Here is a 21839-nt window from a genome sequence, read left to right on the forward strand (position 1 = left end):
TACTCGAGTTGGCTGTGACCAAAACTACTCTAAAACTTTAAGTCTGTAAAAAATAGCATGTATCTTAAGTTTTAAATCAGGTGATATTTTCTAATATAATTTGTATGACTTTTTAAATGTGGCTACTACATATAATGATGAAAAAGTTGTAATTTATAGTGTATGCTCATGTGTGTGTATGTGTGTGATATTTTAATTTTGTCTTACCACAGTGTTTTCAAACATTTGGGGTAATTATTTTTAAAAAGACAAATGAAGAAATGAATGATATAAAAGTGATCACAGAAAAGAAGCATTCTTATTTTTTAAAATCAAATATCCTCTGTTTAGTCTATTATTCTGTTAAATTTACAGAGCAAAAATATCACAACTCTGAAGAAAGCAATGTTTACTAATTAAGGACCTTACATTATCTACAGAGGGCAGCAAAGAGCTTCAGTTCAGACCAGCAAGTTGGGTAAGCAGGCTATAAGAGTTGCTTTCTGATTCAGCATCATTGGAAACACTGTGGAATATGTCAAAATCAAAGTTCATTTAGCTAAACTTACATGATTGTTGTCTGTTGTACATGGAAGAGAGCAGGGAGGTGCATGGGTCAGAATCAGCTACTTGACTATGGTCAAGAAAAGGTAGCAAATCAGTACATTCAATGTGTCAATCATTTCATTAACCCTGCTCCAAAGCTTAATACTAACAAAGGTAGTTTTCAAAAAATATTAATTTACTAAAATATTCCAAAATAAGTTACAGTAAGATTCTCACAAATTCTGAACATGGTGTTTTATAGAATTATAAACAGATAATCACTAATGAGTAGTGTTACAAGACAAATTGTTATGTTTTAAGATAAGTTTGGTTTTGAGTGTTTTCCCATTAATTTATCTATACCTCTAATTCTACACTTTATTAATCAATTTTATGGCATAATGAAATTCAAACTATAGTAGGTCCTCAGGTTACGTCGGAGATCCGTTCCTACTGCATGATGTAACGTGATTTTCCGCCGTAAGTTGGAACCCACCTACATGAGCACCTACATCACTCACATGGAGCACATACACAACAGTAATGAAGTGAAACAGTAAAAAAAAATTAAAAGAAAAATAACAATTCCTGACCTTTACTTGTGGTAAATAAATAATAAAAAACAAGCTCTGTTACTTTTTTTTGGTATTAACTCATTCATTCATGCTTAATAGGAGCAGGTCTGTTATACTTTCAAATTCTGTTAATAGGTGAGATAGGTAATAAATTAAAATATTAAAGTGAATACGGTATCTAAGGTTTATGTTGAGAAAAAAACACACTGAAAAACAAAATAGAATGTGACTACAGAAATGCTTAATTGTACTTCAGAGTTTACAACACCTTTAGGCATTTCTCACTAGAGGAATCCTGAGACCCAGTACTAAAGCCACGTGGGAAGGGGCAAGAGAGACGATATTTTAAGATTAACTTGAGTTGCCATATGCACCTACCTAAGATATATAAACAAATGGAGAAACAAACAAACAAACAAACAAAAAGAAAACTACTCTTAGTCTCCCTATCCAGAAAAAACCACTAATGTTAGTGTAAGTTTCCTTCTAATAATTTTCCTCAGAACAAATATAAAGTTTTAATTCAGATTTTCTCACATGTAGAAGATAATTTTCCCCATTCCATTAAAAAGTATTCAAATGAAAATGTGCATCTACTGCAGGTTGCTCCACTTACTTGGCATATGCAGCATATAATTAGCACCATTACAAGCAATGATAAGATCAATAACTGAACCATGATGCATATTTCAAACTATTTTGTTAGAAGAAGTTGCACAATGGAATTATTTGGTCAGAGAGAATAACATTTCATTGTTTTTGATAAATTGCCAAATTTGAGTTCAAATAGTGTGCATCAAATTATGCTGCCTTAGACATTTTTATAGCTTTTTCAGTAGCCCTTGCAAAATTTGATAAGAAACAGAATATTTTATTGTCTGATTTTTTATTGATTGCTTATTAAGTGAAAGTAAACATTTTAGTCAGTTATTTGTCTTTCTGTAAATTATCTACTTGTTATAGAATCGATGCTTTCCTTATTGATTCCTAAGTCTTCTTTACAGATTAAAGATATTTTATTTTGTTGTTGTTGTTGCAGTTATTTTCCCCAGTTTATTTGTGTTCTCTTCACTTATTACTTTCTGAACTACTTTGTGTGTGTGTGTGTGTGTGTGTGTGTGCGTGCGTGCTCGCTAATTAAAACGTGCGGTACTTTTCTTTGTGATTTCTTCCTTAACTTTGTCCTAAAGTTCTTTCTCAGAGATCACATATATGTCTGCCTACATTTATTATAGTGATTTATAAAATTCATTAATGCATATTTTGTAGTTATTTTTATAAACCAATGATATAAATAAATATTTTCCAAATAATCATCCCAAATAATTTATTAGAGAGGCATCTAATTTTTATTACAGCCCACATTAAAAATTAATTTTATTTTACAATCTAGAATACACATGACACACATATACACTCAACACACATCTGTAACTGAAATAAAGTGTCAAGAATAATTTTTATCATTGATATTTGTGGTGAATTCTTATATATCCTACTCTACTCCTATTCTATTCTATTCTATTCTATTCTATTCTATTCTATTCTATTCTATTCTATTCTATTCTATTCTTCTATCCAAACCTACCCTACCCTACTCTACTTTGGCTGTGCTATTCCATTCTATTCTATTTCATTTTATTCCCTCTTATGTCATCCCATCCCATCCCATTTCATTCTCTTTGAATTCTTTTTTTTTTTCAAACTGAGGTCCACAAAATTGATTTTAAAACATTATTAATGGTTTTGACTCATTGTTTGGAAAATGTGATTTACTGAATCCTGGTTTTGTGCTCTGTGCTTTACTTTATATTGAGTTCTTAGATTCTACTATACATTAAAGAAGTATAAATTTTGTTCCATTACTGTTGATTTTGTATAATATTATGTTTTAATTATTTTAGGTTTACAGTATGCTTTTTTAATAAGAAAGTTTATTTTTAAAAATTGTTTCTTGTTGAAAGTGTTACATACTAATATGTCTCCTTTCCCCCCCATTGAACTCTCCCAGCCTGCTCCCACCCCCCAGCACAGGCCCTCATCCCCCTATTGTCTGTGTCCATTGGTTATGCTTATGTGCATGCATACAAGTCTTTTGGTTGATCTCTTACCACTCTCTCTCCCACCTTCCTTTGCCTTCCCTCTGAGGTTTGACGATCTGTTTGATGTTTCTATGTCTCTGAACACATTAAACTGATGCACAGTATGCTTTAATATTTAATAGAACAAGCTCCTTCCTCTTCACTCTAAATTTTCAGATTTATCTCAGCTAGTCTTTGTTTTTGTAGGTTAATGTAATCATTCTGCCACAAGTTACAATTTTGATAGGTGTGCCCTGTGGGTTCTTCATACCTTAGTGGGTGCTCTTAGAGCCTTAGTCCTTGTCCAGGCACATGTTTCCTGGGAATCTACAACCAGTTTCTGCTGATAAACCATCTAGAAGCTGCCCAAGCACCAAACTTTTGACCCTTTGGAGTAGGCAGGCCCATGATCAGATTTTACTGTTGTCCTTATAAAAAGGGAAAATGTGGATACAGGGAAATCGCTGCATTTATGTTGGAGTTAAGCTGCTACAGACCAAGGAATGACCAGATGCTAGAGATTTAGAACAGATCCTTCTCTAGTTTCCTCAGAGGGAGCACAGCCTACTGACACCTCGGTTTCAGACTTCTGACCTCCAGAACTGTGAGACAATACATTTCTGTTGTTCTAACTGACCCAGTATTTGGTACTGTGTTACGGAAGTCTTAGCAAACTAGTACACCCTCCAACTTTACCCAATAAGTTGATTGATTTTACTCTTTAAAAACAAACATAAAATTTATGATGGTTTATGTTGTATATTGTGAAGGAGTGCCCCATAAAATGAATTTTAGGTCATTGTATTGTAATCAAAACAAACATAAAGGTTAGGCTACTAAGAACACTGGCCAATGGAATGAGTATACTATATATAATTCTTATCTAAATATTTATTTTCTTCCATGGAGTTTTATTTTAATTGAAGATCAAATTGTTCAAAACATGCCTACAAACTTCTTATCCCAGTCAGCCCTCTGATGGATCTGTATATTCAAAGTGGTTCAGTTTAAAAAATCTCTGTGGAGTTTTTTATGGTCATGTTTATTCTTCTCTGACAGGGTTATTGAATTAAGTGAACTTTGAAATAGTTAGCTATAATTGTATGCTTTTATAACGATGAACATTAATCCCCCCATATAGCCAGAAATTTAAGAAATAGTATGTTGTGGATAATCAAATATTTTGAATAACTTAATATTTAAAATGTTAGATACATCTAAATGAAAACTCTATAAAATATACATCAATCTACTTTTTATTATTAAATGCATACTGGGAACTTACAGTACTTTAAAGTCACTATTGAAAAAGTAATTATTCTTGAATAATTTAGGAGGTAGATGGGGGTGACCTGTCTGCTTAAGTTCCGTAGTTAATCAAATTCTGTGTAAAATATTGTTCTATCTTAGTTATTACTTTCTCACATTAAGGAAAAGTGAATTTTGAATAAGCACTAATTGAAATTAACATTTTATTTAGTGCAAACAAGAGAGACAATGATCAGTATTTATGGAGTGTATTTGGGAACTGAAAGTGGGGATTTAAAGATTACAAAGAAGAAAAGGAATAATTACACACCCTGCTAAGTTTTTATTGAATTTAACAGCTGTATGTCTTCTATAGGTTTTGTTGTTAATGTGACTATTAATTTGGCTATGAGTTCTAATCTTTTTAAAAAAAATCTAATCATAATCCAGTAAAATGTATATGATTCTTTGATATACTTTTTGAACAGATGAAAATAAGGGAATATGAATTACCTCCTTTAGGGGGCTTCAGCAAGGCATTCAGACACATTTCTGAAAGCTGGCTAAGCCAACACTGGGTGCTATGTATATATATATGGCCATGAACAGGACAGAGTTCCTGTTCTGCTAATGTGACTATATTGATAGGAAAGTTAATGATACTTAAAAGTCCTCATGTTAGCCCTGGCCGGTGTTGTTCAGTTGGTTGGAGCATTGTCCCATAAACCGAAAGTCGGTGGGTTCAATTTCTGGTCAGAGCACATATCCAAGTTGTGGGTTCAATCCCTGGTCTGGGTGCAAGGCAACCAGTCCATGTTTCTCTCTCATATCAATGTTCTCTCTCTCTCTCTCTCTCTCTCTCTCTCTCTCTCTCTCTCGCTCTTGCTCTCGCTCTCTTTCTCTCAACAATATATTAACCTAAATTGTTGGTAATATTTGGAGACCACTTGGTTCTAACCCTGGATGATAAAATAAGCTTTAAAAGAGGCAAAATTAGAACCATATATTCTCATTCACTTTTCACATTTGCCTTTCTCAAGAACTTAAGTACTTCCATAATTGTGGGAAATTTTTCCAACTAGCAGAAGGAATTCTGAGGGATAACAATATCTGAGAGGAAATAGAAGCAAAGGAATTTTTAAAAGGGACTGGAATGGAAGGGGGGGAGTGAAGATGAGTGTCTTGTGAAATCATTGATGGTGCCAAGGGTAGAAAACTTTTCAGGAAGAAGGGGCCATTCTGTATCCTTAGTGAAATATTTACTCAGGCAAGACCTCAATAATGGATGCCAATAAAATTAGGTGGAAGATTACTTGTAAATGCCAAAATAGCACCCCACTGGTTGATTACTAATTGCAAAGGAGAAAAAAAAAGGTATCTTTAGAAAGAAAAACTTGCCAGACACCACCATCACAAAATGATCACATTTAACATCACTAATAGCAGAGCCATCTGACATTAGGGGCCTCCTTTCGAGGGGTAATGTGAAGTAACCAGTATCACCTATGAAGAAATCTCAAAAATTTCAAACTGGATCTCATTAAGCCTCTATAGCCTGACCTTCTATGCTTCAGCAAATATTGAAGATGGAGGAATAATATATGAGAACACAATGAATCTATTAGCTACATCTAGAATGTGAGTCATTCCAAAGACAACTGACCTAGAATGTTCCAAAAGTAAATGTTATCCTGTGGTGGGGAGGGGGGGGAATAGAATGATTGTTTAAGGTTTAAAGAGTTAAAGAATATAACAACCAAATGCATTGCATGACGCCTGAGTATGAGAATGTAAAATGAGTAACACAGCTAAGCGTCATTTTAAGGACAATTAGTAATTATGAATATGTACTGGGTGGCAGATAATATTAGCAGATTAGTGTCAATTTTCTCAGTTGTAAGAATGGTGTGTGGTGTTATCAGAAAGTGTCATTATTTTTAGAAGTTGCAAACTGAAGAATTTGAAAGTGTCTGCATCTCATGATACCTTCAATTTGCCTGCACAATTGTTAAGCAAAATACACACCCACCCACACACAGCAAATGGCAAAGTGTTAAGTATCATTGAAGAATCTAGTGGTGGACATAAATGTAACCATTATACACTTTAAACCTTTCACTGTGTTTTAAAATGTTTCTGAAAAAAAGTGTGTCTGGGGAGGGGGAATTCAAATGCTGCTAAGAGATTCAACAAGACAGGTTTAGCAGGAAGGAGGTTGTTTATTTCTTTTGTGAGAACAGTTTTAGCCACCTTGGGATAGATTGAGAAGTGAGAAGAAAAGAAGTAGCAAGTTTAGACCACACATGAAAGAAATTTAGCAGTGAAGACATAGAAAAAAATAACTGCAAACTTAGGGAAACGTGGATTTGAAGGGGAGAATATGCTTTTTTATTTGTATCATTTGACTTGGCCTCTTTTGCTTATTTCTTGTTTTAGCATACTCTTATTTTGAGGGTAAAAGAGGTGACTGTTTCAGCACTAATGGGGAAGAATGAGTGGAGAGGAAAAGATTAAATAGGAAGGAGAAAGAGTAGCGGTGGGTTGTGTCCAGGGTCTTGGAGTTAAATGGGAATGAATAAGGAACCAAAACAATGGAAGGCAGTAACAGATTTTCTATGAAACTTGTAAGTTTTAGCTCCAGGGCCCTCCTATGTGCACTTCTTCCAAAGATCCTACAGCTAATTTCTAATTTGCATTTTTGGGGAGGAGGGCTCCCTAAATTGGGTTAACTTCAGACCTTACAAAACCTGGATTCACATCTGTGGGAAAGTGTTAAGTAACAACAAAAAAGTGTAAACTTCTTGTATATATGAAATAGAGCTTCTCAAACTTCAGCAAGCCTGATAATCACTAGGAGAGCTGCTTACAGCATAGACTACGGAGTTGTTGTATACTTTCACTTTTACCGATGGAATAACTAAGACTCATAAAAATTACATAAGCTGGTACTAGGTCTCTCATACTATGATTTCAGTGGTCTTTCTTTTGTACCATGCATGCACTAGCTATAGTATGTTTTATTATCTATACTATCAGAAAACCTCTGCTTACCTTTATTTGGACTGTGAAAAAAACTGGTCTTAGTGACTCCTTAAGGTTAAATGACAAATTTTTCAAAATACTGAACAATTAGCTTCTATTGCTGCACAACAATTGGCATAAACATAGGAGCTTAAAACAACACATTTATTATCTCACAATTTTCCTGGATCAAAAGTGTAGGTATTGGTGAACTGAGCTCTCTGCTGAGGGTCTCACCAGGCTGAAAGCAAGGTGCTGGCTGGGGCCTTGGTCTCATCAGAGACTTGGGTCTTCTTCCAAGTTGACCAGTTGTTGACAGAGTTTTGCCCCTTGCTCCTTTTGCATACAGAGCCTAGAGCCAGGAGGCAGTCTCAACTTGCAGGCTGTCAGGCAGGAGATGTTTCCCACTCCAAATGCCCCCTCCACACTGTGGCAGTTTTCTTCTTTGAAGCTGGAAGAGAATCTCTTCAGTTGGCCAAGGCAGTCAAATCATGTACCATAAGTGAGTGCTTATGCTGAATGATGTCGCTTTGTCTAGGATGTGGTTCTCCCAGCACATTTGCAGTCCTGCCCACATTCAAGGGGAGGGGAGTATGAGGGTGTGTACTCCAGGCCTGGAAGCTTAGGGGCCTTCTTAGAATGCTGCCTATCCGACCCAAAGATATCTGAAAACTTATCTGCAGGCAGTTTATACTTGATGAAATATAAATATTTTCTAATAATTATATTAAAAATCTTTGAGATTTGCTCAACTAGCATGGCATAGTGGTTGAGCAGTGCCCTGTGAACCAGGAAGTCACAGTTTGATTCCTGGTCAAGGGCACATGTCCAGGTTGTAGGCTTGATCCCCAGTGGGGGGCATGCAGGAGGCGGCCAATCATTGACTCTCTTTCTAATCATTGAGGTTTCTATCTCTCTTTTTCTCTGTCTTCCTCTCTGAAATCAATAAAAATATATTTTTAAAAAATCTTTGAGATTTAAATCAAGATCTTCTCTAGATGCTTGTGTGAAATCTGTTTTAACAATCAAGCAAAGCATAGGACAAGCATCCCATTCTGGGTAAAACAATGAGTTTGTTATCTGTGATGTGACTGTAATTGCCGCCTTTGTTAATGTTGTTCCTGATTTTTAGAAAATCCTTAATAGCTTTCCTTTGGGGATTATTACTCTTTGAACATGTATATTTCTGTAAATATTCAGCCCTATCTTATAAAAGGAAACTAGGATTCTGTCTGACAGTTGAACAACACATGAGTTTATAATTTCGTATTATGTTATATTTTTTATAGCTGTGAATATAATAAAGATTAAAACACTGCAGGCAGTGTGTGTGTCTGTAGCAGTTGTAGGTGTTAATTATGTTGTCAGCTAGAAGAGTGAACATTCAACCTCCTGAACTTGGGTCTTGGCTGGTTGGCCAAGTATCTGATTTTTCTCTCTATTGTCAATAAAATGTGTTTGTTTATAGTCTTGCATATCTTTGTTCCTTTAGATTTTTTTGGATTATTTTGAATATGGAAATGCAGATAGAATCAGACTCACTCTTTTGGATTCCAGAACTGAATGGCTTAGCATATTCACGAATGGGATTTTAAAAGCTGAGCAGTGTGAACTGGATACTTAAAAACTGTCTAGACTCTGGTCGGTGTGGCTCAGTGGTTGAGCATCAACCTATGAACCAGGATGTCCCGGTTCGATTCCCGGTCAGGGCATATGCCTGGATTGTGGGCTTAATCCCCAGTAGTGGGTGTGCAGGAGACAGCCAATCAGTGATTTTCTCTCGTAAATAAAAATATATTTTTAAAAAACTGTCTAGAGCTTTGATAAGAGTTGGAAAGGCTTCAAAAGTCAGAGGATCGCTATTAACATAGGGCACATAAAAATCTGTGTTTTTTGTCATTGGGCACTTAAAGTATTAATATGTTTCACTACTCACTAATAAATATGTCCATTAGTTAAGCTAAAATGCACTGAGAATTTTAAAAAAAGGAAAAGAAAAGCAACTAAAGAAACCACTTATTTAATGCTTTATAAGATCTGTGAGAAGTTGTTCGATGTGCACTTATTTATTGTGACTGACTATGATTAAAAAATAAAACTCCATCTGGCTTTCTTAGTATTCAGAAATTTAGTAGTTACTCTTTTCAAAATAGGAAAATTTAATACCAAACCTTATATAAGTAGCCAGCTTGCTAACATGATAGTCTGATTTTGAAAGATCTCAGGCAGATGCAGAAGCAATGCTCCATTTCTTGTTCTGTATGGATTATAACAAGTCTGTGATTTTTAAATGCGTTTTAGTAGGATGAAGACCCAATTTTCAACAAGGCCCACAGAGCCTTGTTACTGCCCTGCACCTACCTGAGTCTAGAGAGTATTGCACGCCATTCTTCCTCTTACTGTAGACTTCAGTTACATTGGCTTTTCTCTTTCAGTTCCTTGAAAGAGGTGTACACTGTGCCAACATAGGGTTCCTACTTTATAGAACACTAGGGTCCCAGTGCACGAATTCATGTACCTTGAAAGGAACTGTGGGCCACAAGGCTGTGGTCAGCACAGGGGTGAGTCTCAGCCCATCCACCACGCCCCCTCCCAGCCCCTCCTACTGTGGCCCCCAGTCCCCTATCTGCTGGCAGCCCCGCTCCCACTGCCGCAGCTCTCATGTGCTGAAGGTGCAGAGCTATTGGGGCTGGAGCCAGCAGCGGGTGCAAGTGGGGCCGGCGCCTTCAGTGGGTGCAAGCGGTGGCTGCTGCCCTGATCACCCCTCAGGAGAAGGGGTAGTGGAGAAACCCTCAGAGGCAATCAGGGCCGGCAGCCACCGCTTGCACCCTCTGATGGCGCCGAGTGATTGGGACTGGCACTGTGCACCGGCAGTGGGTGCAAGCGGCAGCTTTGGCGCTGGCAGAGGGTGCGAGCGCCGGGCAGAACCATGGCACACAGGAGCAAAGAATTTTCAGTAACCACCAGATGCTCACCCTAATGACAGTGACTGGCGCCCCACCTTGGTCTTGCACCCCCGCTCACCTGCTCCACCATCCCACGAAGGCCGACGCCTGCCTTGTTCTGGAAGGAAACGCCCCCTGGTGGTCAGCACACGTCATAGCAACCGGTTGTTCGGTTGTTTGGTTGGTTCAGTTATTCAGCTGTTTGGTCTATTTGCATATTAGCCTTTTATTATATAGGATACCTACACATATCTGCCCCCCTCATTTTTGACTTAGATCTGGTCTTTGTCATTTCTCAGATCTGATCTTTGCCATCTCTGAGGGCTCCTTTCCCACCTCCCCACCAGTCTTGTTAAATTTCCTTGTTATATGGAACCATGACATTCTGTTCTTTCCAAGTCCTTCACTGATCTCTTTCACAGCCCCCCACTGCACTAGAGTTAACTCTAAGAGGTCAGGGACCTTGTTTTATGTGCTTTCAATTATTTGATATCCAGGGTGTAGCACAGTGCTAGGTATATAGAAGATACTAAGTAAATACTTGTTGAATGAACACAGGAATGAATAAATAAATAAATTGATACATAAAAGCATGTATGGATTTGATTATCCATTACCTCAGAACATTGAGATATCAATTAAAAGCTACACCTGCAAATAAGCAAAGCATGGAGCAAAGTCATTAACAGTGAGTCTGCCTCATAGACCCATGCCTGCCAACCAGCTGGCATTATCACTATTATTTTGATGTCGTGGGACGTGCCTTGTGAAATTTTTAATAAGCTCAAAATAACAAAGACAGATGGTGACCTGAACACATTATGGAATGTCAACACAGTTCCGATCCTTTCCACAGGTGGGCCAAACATAAGGAAAGGAAGAATATAGCCTCGAGGGAATTGCACAAGCCATGAAACAAAATAGATTTGCACTAGCAGAGTAATTTTCTTGCCTTTCTTGGAGAAGGCATTTAAGGAACAAAAGAGCAGCAGACCATTCCAGGGAGGCATAAAGTGTATAAGAAATGAGCAGAGATGGAAAAAAACACCAAACAAACAAACAACACAAAAAACAAACACCAAAAGACAAAAAAGTAATGTTGGCCAGGAGTGAGGGAAGAGGCTAAACAAGGTAGTCAGAGAATAGTTTATTGTCTATGTCCACTTGGCCTTCCTACTTGAGACAATGTTACTGCCAACTTAAAAAACTTTTCCATGCCAATGATGACTTGACACTTAAATCTCCAGAAGCACAAGAAAGTAAAATAAAATTCAGCCATTGACATATTTTTTTTCTTAAAAACAGTCAGGAATAGTAATGGTGTGACTTGGTATGTTATTTGTTAGTAATTCTTCAAGGTGATTCTATTCCAGTTTTTTGTATTTTACCAGCATTAACAGAGAAACATTCTTCATAGACAATCAAAACAAGATCAAATGCAATCAAATTGGCAATAAAGTAACATTTTTCAAGTCTAGAAAAGGAAGCTTGACATGCAAATGCCATCCAGCAAAGTTGATATTTTGGGTTTTCTTTGCTCTTTTGTCAAATGCAGAAATCAAGATTAATATTTCATTGAAGACTTTCAAAATTGTCTTTGAAAAGGTACAAATAGAAATTTTATCTGGTTAGGATAAACTGAAACTAATTTTCACCTGGTGAAAGATATTCAAAGAAGCATTATCTATAACCCCTGACAGTTGTGAATGGGCCTCTATAAGTATATTGCTTTCTTACGTAAGAAGATAAAACATTACAGGTTCCCCAAAAAAGGAATTTAGAGTTAGAAATTAGAATGCAAAGGGGAAATATATATTATAAAGTGATTGATAAAAGTTGTTGGCAAAAGATGGCATATGAATAGTTATTTTACCTTTCTTCTTATAATTGAGCTTTTCTATTTATCTGTTTTGGCATGGAAAATGCAGGGACTTTAGTTTTAGATGCTAGATCACCAGGGAAAGGCAGCCATGGAAGTAATAAGGCTTTATCCATGAATCTGATGCTTTGCATGAACACTTACTGATCATTCTCTGCTTTGTTCTTCTTCAGCCCTTCCTCCACTGAAGTCAAGTGCCAATCTGATCCTCTAACTCTTTTTGCTTAAAACCATGTCATTACAATAGATGATGTATTATAGAATTGTACATTTGAAACCTCAATAGAAAATTCAGTAGAAATTTTTACAAAATTTCTGCCAGGGCCCTAACTGGTTTGGCTGAGTGGATAGAGTAGTGATGGCGAACCTATGACACGCGTGTCAGAGGTGACACGCGAACTCATTTTTTTGGTTGATTTTTCTTTGTTAAATGGCATTTAAATATATAAAATAAATATCAAAAATATAAATCTTTGTTTTGCTATGGTTGCAAATATCAAAAAATTTCTATATGTGACATGGAACCAGAGTTAAGTTAGGGTTTTTCAAAGTGCTGACACGCCAAGCTCAAAAGGTTCGCCATCACTGGAATAGAGCATCGGCCTGCAGACTGAAGGGTCCCAGGTTTGATTCCGGTCAAGGGCATGTACCTTGGTTGCGGGCACATCCCCAGTAGGGGGTATGCAGGAGGCAGTTGATCGATGTTTCTCTCTCATCGATGTTTCTAACACTCTATTCCTTTCCCTTCCTCTCTGTAAAAAAAATCAATAAAATATATATTTAAAAAAAATTCTGCCAGGGCTTCCACTGTGTTTAGGACAAGTTCCATCCAAGACCTCACTCCTGGTCTTAACCTCTCTTTCCACAATCTCTTCTTAGACCTGTACCACACCCACCTTCTCTTACAGCCTCTCAGGGCCTTTATTTCCCATCAAATAGATACATTGCCCTCCTCTTCACCTAGTTAACTCTGATGCTTTCATCGCATTTCTGAGCTCACTCCACAGAGGTCTTCCCTATTGTCCCTCTAACTAGGCCATGTCCACCCTGTTATGTGATTTTATGACTCCAGGAAGTTTTTCTTCAAATATCTTATCACAATTTGTGTTCTTCATTTGTAAAACTATTCTATTATTGCCTGCACCCTAACAGATAAACTGTGAGTTCCATGAGGGACAGATCTAGGTCTGTTTCTCACCCGTGCTTCTAACAGCCTAGTGGGCATTCAATAGCAGGTGCTGAGTGGATGACTAAATGAAGTTCCTTGAAGGTATGAAACAATAAGTGGCTTATAAAACAAATTATATTTAAGAGAACTAAGATTTTAATGATATAAAAATTACGGAAAGCATCTACACTAATAAAAGAGAAACATGGTAATTGACGTATGACAGCTACCCTTTTCATTGGCTAATCAGTGAGTATATGCAAATTAACTGTCAGCCAAGATGGCGGCCGGCAGCCAGGCACTGAAGCGAGCATGAGGCTTGCTTGCTGCGGACTCCAACATTCCCCCCCTCACTTGCCGGCCTCTCAGCTGTACAACTCTAAGCAACTATGTACTATGTTGCAAATAAGAAGCTAAACAAAACACCAGAAACCAGCCTGACTGAAAGCCAGCGGACTGAAACTTCGTATCGATGTTTTCAGCAGCGAGGCCTCAGAGCTAAAGCTGGCCCAGAATAAAAAAAGAAAAGAAAAGAAAAGAAAACAAGGAGCGGTTGGAAGCTTTAGTCACTCGCCAGCCGGAAAACAGCCCTCAGCCCCTCACCCAGACTGGCCAGGCACCCCAGTGGGGACCCCCACCCTGATCCAGGACACACTTCAGGGCAAACCAGCCGGCCCCCACCCATGCACCAGGCCTCTATCCTATATAGTAAAAGGGTAATATGCCTCCCGGCACCAGGATCAGCAGAGCAATGAGGCTTCTGGCACTGGGATCAGCGTGACAGGGGGCAGCGCCCAAACCCCCTGATTGCCCTGCGGATCTGTGTGTGACAGGGGGGAGCTCCCCAACCCCCTGATCAGCCCTGCTCTGTGCCTGATACGGGGGGAGCTCCCCAATCCCCTGATTGCCCTGCGGCTCTGTGTTTGACAGGGTGCAGCACACCAACGCCCTGATCGGCCCTGCTCTGTGTGTGACAGGGTGCGGTGTCCCAACCCCCCACCCCCCGACGGGCCCTGCTCTGTGTGTGACAGGGTAGAGCCATAACCTCTCCATCGGCCCTGCCCCGAGTGTGACAGTGGTGGCGCCCCAACCCCCTGATCGGCCCTGCTCTGTGAGTGATAGAGGGTGGCGCCCCAACCCCCCTCCATGGGCCTTGCTCTGTGTGTGACAGAGTAGAGTCATAACCTCCCCAATCGGCCCTGCTCTGATCCTGACCAGGGGCTGCACTTAGGGATTGGGCCTGCCCTCTGCCACCCAGGAGCAGGCCTAAGCCAGCAGGTCGTTTTCTCCTGAGGGGTCCCAGACTGCGAGAGAGCACAGGCCGGGCTAGGTGACCCCCCTCCCCCCGCCCCCCAAGTGCACAAATTTTTGTGCACCGGGCTTCTAGTCTATAATAATAAAAGTGTAGTATGCAAATCGACTTAAAGGCCGGACAGCGGAACAACCCTCAGGCCTATGTTCTGGACGACCTTCTGGATGAAGCTGGGGCTGGCTGCGAGGGCAGCCAAGGCAGCCAGGGCAGCGAGGGCCTACTCTTGCACGAATTTCATGCATTGGGCCTCTAGTTCCCAAATAAAAGAATAGGGTGTTGCTAATGCTGAAGCAACCTTTGGAGTCAAACATTCTTCAGAAAGTGAAACATTATTAGGTATTCAGAGGGGGAAAATGCTCCATAGAAAAGAAATGCAATCCCCTGATTCAATTTGGAAATGAATATATGGACAATTGATTGATAAGTCATAAAAGGGGATTATATTGTATGCTTAAATAAAAGGGTTATGAATATTATGTTTATTTAAATGTCACATTCACATAAAAAAAGCCAAAGGGTACAACAAAATGTGTTTGTTTTCTCGTAGATTCAGAAAAGGCATAGGCTTGCAAGGCTAGACTTAGCAAAACACCTCAAAATCACTGGGAAGCTTCTTTAAAACATACATATATGGGATCTCCTGGCATTCCAAATAAGGAAGACTGGGTAGGGTTTGTAAATCTATAGGCTGTCAGAAGGGTAGGGGCTAGGGGGCTGGGTTAAAAAGATAAATGGATTAAGCAAAACATATATATACACACACATACATAACACATAAACTCATAGACACACAGACAATACTATGGTGATTACCAGAGGTAAAGGGAGGTGTGGGGGAGGTAGAAAGAAGTGAATGGGAGGTAAATGGTGATGGAAGGAGACTCAACTCAGGGTGGTGAACACACAATACAATATTCAGATGATGTATTATATATAGAATTGTATACCTGAATCCTATGTAATTTTATTAACCAATGTCACCCCGATAAATTTAATAACAAAGAACATGAAAGAAAAAATTGTAAATGCTGTTAAAAAAAAAGAATTAGTCTATTTTGGAAAATCATTTTGCATGGTCATCCATAGCGTAATAATAGATACAATGTATTTGATGCCTATTATGTAGCAAGCACCATATAGTATGTGTTAGTTTATGCAATCTTAGCATTACATGCGTGAATAATTGAAGAAATATGTCTGCCAGCCAATGAGGAAACTTACTACAAAGGCTCTGCTTTGGTAGTCCATATGGCACAGTTAGCAGTCATATTTTACCTAATAGCTCATGTATTATAGATTCCTGTTGTTCTTTCTCAAATGAGCAAGGAATGAAATGTTAGGTTGGTCAGTGTGAATCAGGACAAACCTGGGCACAGTATTTTCGGGAAAGCCTAGAATGTTCCAGAACCAAAGTAACTATATGCTTCTTAGCATTGTCAGCTGAACCATCCTCCCAGCTAAAATTGTCAGGAGTCTATATCTGGATCGGAGACTACATTAGTGTAGAAGAGTCTGCTTTTGACTTCGTTCTATTTTGGAAGAGACTGCATAAGCAGTAACTATGGCTACCACTCCAAGATCAGGATTTACCAGCCAAGAGTTTGTAGTACAAATAATTGATCACTTACTTGTTGTTCCATCCATACCTCATTAGCATTGTTTGTACTATTTTAGACTGAAAAATATAAATTTATATGTTTATATATACATATATGCATGCTGTAATGTATTTAATGTAGAAAGCAACTCTTTCTTGTCTATCATAGTGACAGCTGACGTTTATAGAGTGCTTACTAAGTGCCAGGCACTGGGCTAAACACTTAACATCCATTTTCTTATTAATCCTTATAACAATGCTATGAAGCATTCTTATTCATAGCATTATTACTCTATTATAATCTCTATTTTACCAAAGAAGGTCATTAGAGTTAGAGTAAGATGTATATTTAGGGTCACTGCCCTAGTAATCAGTGGAACCAGTACTGGAGCACAGGTCTTACAGAAACCAAAGCCATTGCCGCATTTCACCATCAAGGCAAACGGCCTTGCCTCAGGCCAGCTTTCAAGTCATTCTAGGTCATACTACCACCTCCATTCCCAGTTTCTACTGCTGGATATTTTAATCCCCTACCACTTTACCTTTGACTCTCCATATTCCCTATACTTGCCCTTCTTCGTGTTTCTCAAACTCGTTGAGCTCATTCTGTACTTTGCCTTTGCTTTCACTGTTCCCCTGCCTGGATCACCCCATCCCCTGATGTTCACTTGTTGGCTGTCTGCTCAAAGCTCATCTCCTCAGAAATACCTTCCCTGACTATCCATTTGAATAAATACCTGCCTGTCCCAGCTCTCCTCACCTTCTATCACGTGATCCTGTTTTATTCCCAGTACTTATCATTTCTTTAAATTATCCTAGGTATTTATTGTTTCTGAGTTTATTGTTTATCTTTCACACTAGAATCCTGAAATCTTATATTTTTTATTTACTATTACATATTTTTTTTCTGTAAATGACTAGATGATAGCTTATTTGTCTGGATTTAGCCAAAGTGTGTGCCAAGTGATAAGAAACGAAGATGAATAAAATAGAAATGATTTTATCAAGACATCCTATCTAATAAAAGAGAAATATGGTAATTAGCGTATGACCGCTACCCTTCCCATTGGCTAATCAGGGCGATATGCAAATTAACTGCCAACCAAGATGGCGTCTGGCAGCCAGGCAGCTGAGAACAGGATGCTTGGTTGACCCAGCGATAGAGGAAACCAAGGTTCCCGCCTGCAGCTGTGGGGCTCTGAGCTCCTGAAGCAACAGCTCCAAAAGATACAATGTTTCAATTATAGAAGCTAAAAGATGGTAGTTAATTTGCATACTCAGGCTCCAAGCGGTAGAGCGAAGCCAAACAGCCCTGAAGCCGCAGAGCAGAGAGGCCTCACTGCCCGGGGATCAACACAGCCGGGAGGCCTCCCGGGGCCGGGATCAGCAGAGCCGAGAGGCCTCCCTGCCCCGGGATCAGCGGAACCGAGAGGACTCGGGGCCCCGGGATCAGCAGAGCCGCTAGGCCTCCCGGCCCCTGGATCAGTGGAGCCGCCAGGCCTCTGGCCCCTAGATCAGCGAAGCCGCTAGGCCTCCTGGCCCCTGGATCAGTGGAGCTGAGAGGCCTCAGGGCCCCGGGATCAGCAGAGCCGCCAGGCCTCTGGCCCCTAGATCAGCGAAGCCGCTAGGCCTCCTGGCCCCTGTATCAGTGGAGCCGAGAGGCCTCAGGGCCCCGGGATCAGCGGAGCCGAGAGGCCTCCTGGCCCCGTGGATCAGCGGAGCCACGAGGCCTCCCAGCCCCGGGATCAGTGGAGCCGAGAGGCCTCCTGGCCCCGGGATCAGTTGAGCCTGATGGAAGCCCTGTGTGTTTATGCACCCTGGGGGTGCAGAGGTCCTGTCCTAGGCAGAGGCCTTTGGCGAAATTTCCGACTCTGAGAAGCAGCCTACGGGCTGGAAGGCGGCTCCTCTGACCTCAGTGCTGGAGAAGACCATTAAGCAGAAAACTAAAGAAACCGATTTTACATCATTTCCCAGGTGTAGAACAGTTGGCATGTAAGCCCCTGACCAGTGCCCAGCCTCTCCTCTGTCAGTCTGTCTCACTCTTAGGTACCATGTTGTTTGTTCTGTCTTAACTGCAACTCATTTTTAAACTAGATTGCTTTTAAAAGAAGACTAAATAAAGTTTCCCTTAAGTTATTTAGGTGGTGCTGGGGCTGCTGGGGCTGCTGGGGGCCTGATAGAAGACACAAACACGCTGTGGGGGGCCTGTACCCAGCAGCCCCAAGGCCCGCCACCTTGGTGCTGGGGCTGCTGGGGCCCTGATCAAAGACCCGCAGCCCCAAGCCCCGCCATCAAGGTGCTGGGGCTGCTGGGGGTATCAGAGATACAAACCCGCAGGCCCGGCACCCAGCAGACCCAAGGCCTTCGTGGCAGCACTAAGGAGCAGCAAGATGAGCGGTAGGAAGCAGCAAGCAGGTGGGCAGTAAGGAGGGAGGGGTCCCGGACTGCAAGAGGGCACATGCTGGGCTAAGGGACCCCCCTACCCATCCCCAGTGCACGAATTTCGTGCACCGGGCCTCTAGTTTATAATAATAGTTGTAGAGAAAACCTTTTAAAATCTCAAATCAATGTTCTGTCTCAGGATAATAAAAGGTTGAAATTGATACTTCAACTCTGATTTATCTTGCAATAAGAGAGAGGTGAATGTCTCTCTTCAGTAATCACTAATGTCTCTTTATGTTTGTAGAGCATGGATGATTTGGGTGGTCAAAGTTAGGTCTGGACAATACCTGTAATTCCCTAACCTGTATGCTCTACATAAACACCTGGAGGACTTTATACATGTAACAGGTTCTGGGATCTCCTGAGATCCAGATTCAGTATGTCAGGGGTGGGGCCTGGACATTTAGTATTTTGAGAGCACTTCCCCAGCCCGCTGGGCTTACCATGCAGGCTTGGGATCCACCAAACTCTGCTGCTGGGCTCAGAAAAAACCCTCTTTGTTTTGTGCTGGCAATTAATTTTAGGAAAATAACATAGATTTGCTTACCTTGAATCTCAAAAGCAGGAGTACTTTTTTAAACCAAACTAAATCTTAAAATTGAAGTTTGGTTCTTTTAAAAATCATTTATTCAGACACTGACTTAGTGTTCATTTATAAATCCTTCCTACCAAAGAGCACACGGTGCTTTACAAACATTAACCACAGGAGAAATATGAACCTTGACAAAAACACTGTCAGCGAGATAAAATGTTTTTCGTAGATGAAGAAAGTGTAATTCTGCCTTTCAGATTGTATTTCAAATAATATTTCTTGCCCTAGTGACATATGAATCTGTTTGATGCTTTGTTGGTTATGTGTATTTTATATGCACTTTGATATTCTTTTACACTCCAGCAGTTAAACAGTCTCTTTTCCACATATGTCCTTTCATCTTTACCTTTAAATGAGAAACCACACTTTATTTCCATTACTTTACCTTGTACCCCCAGGGGTTCTTAATTTGTTCCCTTTTGATCGTCTCCAACTTTTCTGAGGTGGCTTCCCTGAATTTCAGTTAGACTGTTTTATTGGTGTGGTTTTTTTCTGTTTTTTCTTTTTCCTGTTTTCTCTCACAATCTACTGTAAGTGTTCTGGACTTCAGATACCTGAAGCCTTGGACACGGATCTAACAAAGGAGTTTGTGAGTCGGTCTTTTCAGGGCTGGTGGGAGGCGCTGTCACAGGGGCTGCTGATGGCCTGCATGGTGGGAGGGAGGTGAGGCATGGTGCACCGAGCAGGCCCGAGGTGGATTCTGTGACTCCCTTTATCCTGCTGCCTCTCGGGTGCATCCTGGGAATATTCTGTGCCTCCTTGAGATGAGGGCTTGTGTCTGTGGGAGAGGTCCCTGTCCTGGTAGATGGATGGACCATCCTAACTGAACTTTTCCAGAGAAGGACCATGCTGTCTTCTTAGGTAGGGAGCCTCCCATCACAGGACAGAGCTGCCTGGCCTTTAGTGCTTCATCCTTATCTGAGGAAATGACCAACCAGTACAATATGCTCTTCAAACAAGAGCAGGCCCCTGATGATGCCATTTGGTTAATGGCCTGGGGGACAAACAAGAAATAAAACTCTGAGACAGTAGTCACAGGGTCCCTGAATGACCTGGTAATGGTCTAGAAATGGCGTGATGAGAGGCTGAGCATGCTGTGGAGTCTGGAGGGACATCATTGGGCCCATGGGGTCTGTGGGGATGAGCCACCCCCTGACCACGGCTGCATCCCGTTCTCTCGATGCTCACATTCCTTTCTGGGACTTGGAGAAGGGCAAACAGAGAAAGTCTATAGGTGCAGGATGGGTGGATGCCTGGACTTTGGCCTTTTCACCTGATTCCCAGTATCTGGCTACAGGAACGCATGTGGGGAAAGGGAACATTTTTGTTGTGGAAAGTGGGAAAAAGGAATATTCTTTGGACATGAGTGGAAAATTCATTCTAAGTATTGCATATAGTCCTGATGGGAAGTATCTGCCCCGTGGGGGCTATAGACAGAATCATCAATATTTTTGATATTGCAACTGGGAATTTACCCTGAGTTCTCACTCTTCATCACTGCTTCAGATGATGGCTACATCAAGATCTATGATGTACAACCTGCCAACTTAGCTGGCACTCTGAGTGACCACACATCCTGGGGGCTGAATGTGGCGTTCTATCCTCACTTTGTTTCCAGTTCATCTGACAAAAGTGTAATCGTCTGGGATGTTGGAAGAAGGACCTGCAGTCATACTATCAACCACCAGGATCAGGTCCGGGGAGTAAAATACAATGGGAATGGCTGAAAAATTGTGTCTGTTGGAGATGATCAGGAAATTCACATCTATGATTGTCCAATTTAATTGTTGAGGTCTTCCAGGCTAATGCTGCTGAGGGAATGTATAGATTGAACATAACATTCCTTATCTTTCTAGTTTAAAAGAAATACAACATTTATTATAGGAGAAACTTAAATTTTGTTTAAGTTATTAGATACAACATAAATCTTTTCATGTTTTATTGGAAACGCTGTTCATAGTTTAACATAGTGTTCTTTTTTCAGTATAGTTTTTTTAATTTATTTTATTGTTTAAAGTATTACAAACAGCAGTACATAGTGTTCTTAATGCAATAAATAAATAATATTTTTTAAAGAGGAGTCTGTTTTATACATCTAAGGTCCCCTCCACTTCTAACAATTTTTATGTACAAATCCATGAGAAGCAGCACCTAGACTTGTCTCCCTTTGTTCTCATTTTTTAAAAACATTATCCCTATAAAATTTACCTACCCTATGTTACACTCTCCTGAAGTCCAGAATGCAGTTTAGGCTGCCTTTTAGAATAATTTCAGAAAATAGCTTTATCTGAAGATTAGTAGTTGACTTCTGGGGATATTTCTATTGTACACCCACAGCCACACTATACTTACTATCAAAGACTCAATTTTAATGATAGAAATTAATTTACATCTCCCTCTGTGCTCTTAGGGTCTCAGCATATTTACTATGAATTGAATAAAATAAAAAATATG

At 40.1% G+C, this 21839-nt stretch overlaps 1 protein-coding gene and 1 pseudogene across 6 annotated transcripts in view; both read left to right on the forward strand.

Moving 5' to 3' along the window:
- The window catches only part of MAGI2 (membrane associated guanylate kinase, WW and PDZ domain containing 2), a 1130082-nt gene that overhangs the window by 203451 nt on the left and 904792 nt on the right, over positions 1-21839 (forward strand). The window lies entirely within an intron of this gene.
- LOC139017005 (superkiller complex protein 8-like) lies at positions 20312-21169 on the forward strand (annotated as a pseudogene).

Source organism: Myotis yumanensis, unplaced genomic scaffold (assembly GCF_028538775.1).
Source record: "Myotis yumanensis isolate MYYU_CA2020_CCGP unplaced genomic scaffold, mMyoYum1.0.hap1 SCAF_9, whole genome shotgun sequence".
Lineage (NCBI taxonomy): Eukaryota > Metazoa > Chordata > Mammalia > Chiroptera > Vespertilionidae > Myotis > Myotis yumanensis.